Source organism: Quercus suber, unplaced genomic scaffold (genome assembly GCF_002906115.3).
Source record: "Quercus suber isolate HL8 unplaced genomic scaffold, Cork oak 2.0 scaffold_288, whole genome shotgun sequence".
Taxonomy (NCBI): domain Eukaryota; kingdom Viridiplantae; phylum Streptophyta; class Magnoliopsida; order Fagales; family Fagaceae; genus Quercus; species Quercus suber.
The window spans coordinates 107,396-114,095 of NW_027069744.1; the positions used below are offsets into that span (position 1 = coordinate 107,396).

The window sequence follows — 6,700 nt, forward strand, 5'->3', positions numbered from 1 at the left end:
CATATTTTACTTCTATTCATATAATTTAATATAAATATCACTTTCAGTATGTGCAGCTACGATATTATGTCTTTTTCTATTTTCGTTTATTCTGGCTCTATAGTTAAAGTATTAAGCTCCAGAACTACTTCTGGGCCTATTTAATGGGGGTAATGGGCAGACTAACAACATAAAGGCCAAGTATATAGTAAGTTAGGCAGAGTTGTGAAGAATTAAGAAAAATAGCATCTCGAGTTTTAGAAACTCGAGATCCATTTTAAAACTCGAGTCTTAAAGACTCGCCTCGCAAGTGTTGTCGGACTAAAAATGCCACATGGATCTCGAGTTTTTGAAAATCGAGTTCCATGCAAAAAAAAATTTATTTTGATCACCCCTATAGTGGCGTTTTTGAGTCCTATGGTGACGTTTTAAAGCCCTATAGCGGCGTTTTTCTGCAAAAAAAAATTTTATAAGTGTTGAATACTAGGTTCAGAGAGCCCTATAGTGGCGTTTTTAAGCCCTATAGTGACATTTTTAAGCCTTATAGCGGCGTTTTCCTGCAAATTTTTTTTATAATTCCATTTTTAAGCCCTATAGTGACGTTTTTAAGCTCTATAGCGGCGTTTATGGAACTCGAGTCTTTAAAACTCGATTTTCACGTGGATTTTTTTCCACATCACACTTATCCGCTTACAAATCGAGACTTAAAAACTCGATTTTTATCTTGGAACTCGAGTTTTAGACACTCGAGATACTAGTTTTCTACATTCTTTTGGAACGTGACACTTAACTAAATTTTTTAATATTTGTTGTTATTTAGAAAAAAAATTCCTATTTAATGCTTAAACATGTTAATTATATATTAATCAATTCATACTAAGATCTCTTAAAATAATCCTGTTTCTGTTTTTGCAGATTGCATGCAACTCTAAGTTGTCTTTTCTTGCTGCTGCAGATGATGGTGGTGATGTTAAGGTACTTATTATTTTTTGACTCACTGGATCATGGGCAGGAGTAGGGTGGTCCAGGGGAGACAATTGCCCTCTGCCCCACCAAAAAAAGAAAAAGAAAAAAGAAAATAAAATCTTGTCCTCCTAGAAAAACCTATAAAATCATATTTGATCCCACCCAAACAAGTCTTGCCTTGCCCCAACTAATAGTAAGAGTCATGTTACCCTCATCACCCACATTAAAATTGTAAGTTAAACTTAAAAAGTAGTGGGACGGAATATTTTAGTAATATTTTCCGGTATGTTATCGTGTTTCACAATTTTACATCAATTTCTCTTCTATATTTATTCTCAGTTAAAGGTAATTTTTATGTGCAATAAGTTACTTTTTAATTTCCTCTTAAATAATTATCAAATTACTTGTCTAAATTCTTATAATTAGATCAAGTGTAGATCTTTCTTAGTTAATTGTGTGTTCATGCATACACACGTGCATCCTCATGCTTGTAAGAGTGCATATTTTAAAGCCTCATTGAAACTTGACACCCATCAAGATTATATCCACCTAGACAGTCATAACACCTTGCAAGTCAGTAAGTGGCTCATAGTCTCTTTGCATTTTTTTCAGTGAGCTTGGATGTCAAAATGTCTGTAGTATGACAAAAGTGCTTAAAGATTAGTAACATTTAATTACCAAAGGATCATTGAGATCATGGAGATCCTAGCATGATGGGAATTATATTAGTTCTCAATTAACCCTAAATGAATTGGTATCAATGAAAAAAAAAAAAAAAAAAAAAACCTTGTGTTTCAATCTTGGCTTCGTCACTACACTGTATTGTTTGTCTTGATCAAAATTGATGTGTTTATTGAGTTGTATACACGCTTTCCTACTCATAATGCTTTGCAGTGGTAATATATCCACTGGATTATGAAGTTACATTTTGCTTCTTATTGCGGCTCACGATGCTGGCATTTTTAATAAGTAATATCATTATCATAGGGGTTTCTCGTAAATGTTTAAAATGCATCAGCAATGAAGGGGCTTCTCCCAGCATTGTTTTATAACCCCATGGTTTTCCTATGGAGGCCATGAATCTGGCTTAGACAGTTGTATCTAAATCAATAAAGTTCTAATGTCGTTCATGTCATTTTCAAGAATGCTAATTTTGGTATGTACCGTTTCTTTCAGTTTATTCAAAAAATTTTATGGCACCATTTGATATGTGAATTTTGATTTTTGACCCACAATGTGATAACTATATGGTTTGATATATGACAGAAGACATGATTTGCTATTGTAAATATATCTTGTCATATATGAGATCTACTCTTGTTACCTGAGAATTCTTTCTTGCAACTTTTCAAACGTGATTATATTTTCTATTTTCAGTATATTGTGTCCCCTCTCTGTCTCTCTCTCCAATAATAAGGTTTCTCTCTCTCCAATAATAAGGTTTTTCATATCAAGTTATTTTGAAGCATTAAAAACAAGAATAGAAGATTGGTAACGCTACTTTCCTGCAGTCAACTGCTGATTATGATCTCTATGGCAGATCATTGACATTCATCAGCGTCACCTTTATAAAACATTAAGAGCAGGAGTGGGCCATACAAGTGTATCCTTGTAAATTTCTAGGATTCTGTTTTTGGTTGACCTGTCTTATGTTCCGTTTATGTAACTTATGGTTGGTTCGGCAACGTATTTTCTTGCTCATTGCTTTTCTTTTCATTTCTTTTTTCCTCAGATTTTCAAATTACTTTTTTCCCCTAAATGTGTTCTGTTCTTTCTTTGTAAACCTTGTGTATGAGACCTGTATTGTATTTCTTCCACCTTAACTCTATTTGAAAGATCTGTTGCAGTGTGCAGTTCCTTCCTTGGAGTCCCTGGGAAGGTATCCCTTGTAAATTTAATTGATCTCTCTCTCTCTCTCTCTCTCTCTCTCACTCTCTCGTGCATATGTGCAAGCATGTACATTGGGTGTGAATGATGATATAAGAGCATGGCTACATTGGATGCAACTAGCTTTAGTGATTGCATATTGGACATTAATCTGCTCACATGGTAGTTTGCTACTTTGCTTATTCAACATAAAGCATTGGCAAATTTAAAGGAAAACCTTAGTAGTTGATTGGTTTGTGAATTCATTAAGTCTAAAGTTTAGTAAATAGGGGACAATGATGAAGTTCAGAAGAAAGCGGGGTCTTCTTAGAATTATGGTTTCCTTGTAGAAGGTAAAGTGTGAGTGCATGGGAAGGCATAATTAATGCCTTGACTGGATTATTATGTGTCCAAGTCCGAGCTTTGTCATGGAAGAGAATAAAGAAAAATGTACCACTACAACCATGAAATTGGCTTGAAATATTGTCAAATGCTTCATTTTCTAGTGAGTGATACAGACTGCCGAGTGCCGACTGTATCGATGGCATCTGATTTTTCTATAGTCCATTATTTTTAGCTATGATTACCTTGTAACAAAGGATGGCCACACAAATTTCAGGGGCACCCAAAGCCCCAAACACAGCCTAAGTTTCCTTAAAAAGGAACAAACAATCGATTCAGTCTTAACCATTACTGATGACTTGCATAATTTGGCATAATTTATCACTTCTCAACTTTAAACTTTAGTCTAATTTTATTTATTTTTGTTGATTTTAGACTTCATTATTGTTATTTAAATTTTATTGCAGATTTGAAGGAAATAAAGATGTAACCAAATAAAAGAGACATGAAGCAGTTAGAGAGAGGCAGCTGAACACTAAAAAGAAAGAGGGCTGAAACAGAAAAAAACGTTAGAGAAAAAGGCTGAAACAGAGCCATGTTTTGGGCTGAAAAGAGGAAGGTTTTTGGGCTGAAAAGTGGAACGTTTTTGGGCTGAAAAAGGGCAACACGTTTAGAAGAAAAGGGAGGCGCTGAAACTGAAAAGGGAGGCTGGACTGAAACAAGAGAAAAACGCTGAAACAGAGGGGCTGAAACAGAGGAAAAACGCTGAAACAGAGCAACGTTTTGGGCTGAAACAGAGGCTGAAACAGAGCAACGTTTTGGGCTGAAACAGGGGCTGAAAGGAGCAACGAAAAAAAAAAAAAAAAAACCTTGTGTTTCAATCTTGGCTTCGTCACTACACTGTATTGGCTATTTTGATCAAAATTGATATGTTTATTGAGTTGTATACACACTTTCCTACTCATAATGCTTCGCAGTGGTAATATATCCACTGGATTATGAAGTTACATTTTGCTTCTGATTGCGGCTCACGATGCTGGCATATTTAATAAGTAATATCATTATCATAGGGGTTTCTCGTAAATGTTTAAAATGCATCAGCAATGAAGGGGCTTCTCCTAGCATTGTTTTATAACCCCATGGTTTTCCTATGGAGGCCATGATTCTGGCTTAGACAGCTGTATCTAAATCAATAAAGTTCTAATGTGATTCATGTCATTTTCAAGAATGCTAATTTTGGTATGTATCGTTTCTTTTAGTTTATTCAAAAAAATTTATGGCACCATTTGATATGTGAATTTTGATTTTTGGCCCACAATGTGATAACTATATGGATATGTGACAGAAGACATGATTTGCTATTGTAAATATATCTTGTCATATATGAGATCTACTCTTGTTACCTGAGAATTCTTTCTTCCAACTTTTCAAACATGATTATATTTTCTATTTTCAGTACACTGTGTCCCCTCTCTGTCTCTCTCTCCAATAATAAGGTTTTTCATATCAAGTTATTTTGTAGCATTAAAAACAAGAATAGAAGATTGGTAACGCTGCTTTCCTGCAGTCAACTGCTGATTATGATCTCTATGGCAGATCATTGACATTCATCAGCGTCACCTTTATAAAACATTAAGAGCAGGAGTGGGCCATACAAGTGTATCCTTGTAAATTTCTAGGATTCTGTTTTTGGTTGACCTGTCTTATGTTCCGTTTATGTAACTTATGGTTGGTTCGGCAACTTATTTTCTTGCTCATTGCTTTTCTTTTCATTTCTTTTTTTCCTCAGATTTTTAAATTACTTTTTTCCCCTAAATGTGTTCTGTTCTTTCTTTGTAAACCTTGTGTATGAGACCTGTATTGTATTTCTTCCACCTTAACTCTATTTTAAAGATCTGTTGCAGTGTGCAGTTCCTTCCTTGGAGTCCCTGGGAAGGTATCCCTTGTAAATTTAATTGATCTCTCTCTCTCTCTCTCTCTCTCTCTCTCGCATGTGTGCAAGCATGTACATTGGGTGTGAATGATGATATAAGAGCATGGCTACATTGGATGCAACTAGCTTTAGTGATTGCATATTGGACATTAATCTGCTCACATGGTAGTTTGCTACTTTGCTTATTCAACATAAAGCATTGGCAAATTTAAAGGAAAACCTTAACAGTTGATTGGTTTGTGAATTCATTAAGTCTAAAGTTTAGTAAATAAGGGACAATGATGAAGTTCAGAAGAAAGCGGGGTCTTCTTAGAATTATGGTTTCCTTGTAGAAGGTAAAGTGTGAGTGCATGGGAAGGCATAATTAATGCCTTGACTGGATTATTATGTGTCCAAGTCCGAGCTTTGTCATAGAAGACAAGAAAGAAAAATGTACCACTACAACCATGAAATTGGCTTGAAATATTGTCAAATGCTTCATTTTCTAGTGAGTGATACAGACTGCCGAGTGCCAACTGTATCAATGGCATCTGATTTTTCTATAGTCCATTATTTTTAGCTATGATTACCTTGTAACAAAGGATGGCCACTCAAATTTCAGGGGCACCCAAAGCCCCAAACACAGCCTAAGTTTCCTTAAAAAGGAACAAACGATCGATTCAGTCTTAACCATTACTTTCGTTCTTCTGATGTGTACAAACATGCTGTAACTCAACTCATGGAAATCACTGTATCATCGATTTCCTTGCATTGACTTTCATTATTCACTGTGTTTGAAACTTGCATCTAGTAACTAGTCACTTGTCTGAGAGTATGCTAATTGCCACTATTACGAGTGAACTTGGGTGGTAATGGAAATGGTTTTGAGAAAAATATGTTAGCTTTTCCCGGGAGTTCGGATGCCCATTATCAAATTTTGGTATGATGCTACTATTAATATGAACTTAGTTGCTATTGGAGACATCTTTAGCCAGGGTATATATAGGATTTTTGTTATGATTTTTGAACCATTCATATGTAACATAAATGTTGTACCTGTGCAGTTTGTTCCAAAATCTAAAAGACATGCATTTGAATCTTTAATCTTCATTATTTGAGTACTTATTTCTGCTTTGGGAATGTTGGCTGTTATTACTGGAGGTCTTGATTCAAAGCTTATTACGTGGGACTTCTCCAAAGGGCGGCCATACAAAATTGTGGATTTTGGTATGTATCTTATATGTTCTGTTCTGTGATATTTTGTGGTGCAGAGAATATATTGTTCTTGCAATCTTTTTATATGATTGTTAGCTGTAAGTGTATGTGCTCTGTTGACTGCAACAATAGGCAAACTTTTCCCTTCTCTTGATTTCTCTCAAGTCTTTTAACACTGTTCACCAAAATGTGATACTACTTGTTCAATTTATTTTATAGATTTTGTTTGTTGCGATTTGGTACTCTACTTGGGTGATGTAGTTTGTTAGGGACCTATGTCAATAATCTCTCTCTAAGTACAGGATTAAGATGTTTATGAGCAAGGTTTACCACTATTGTGAGTTAAAAAAAATTTATATTAAAAAAAAAAGATATTTATATCGAGCATAGTTATTTATCATAACCTGTTGTTCCGTGTAT

The 6,700-nt window shown here is 34.8% G+C and overlaps 2 long non-coding RNA genes across 2 annotated transcripts; both read left to right on the top strand.

Annotated features, from left to right (window-relative positions):
- Positions 1-817: 817 nt before the first annotated feature.
- On the top strand, positions 818-3,995 carry LOC136071133 (uncharacterized). Its single transcript, XR_010632442.1, has 4 exons — positions 818-954; positions 2,486-2,548; positions 2,782-2,824; positions 3,621-3,995. It is a non-coding gene; the product is annotated as an uncharacterized LOC136071133 (long non-coding RNA).
- Positions 3,996-4,627: 632 nt separating this feature from the next.
- Positions 4,628-6,413, top strand: LOC136071140 (uncharacterized). The gene is made up of 3 exons (XR_010632454.1): positions 4,628-4,812; positions 5,047-5,089; positions 6,130-6,413. It is a non-coding gene; the product is annotated as an uncharacterized LOC136071140 (long non-coding RNA).
- Positions 6,414-6,700: the final 287 nt, after the last annotated feature.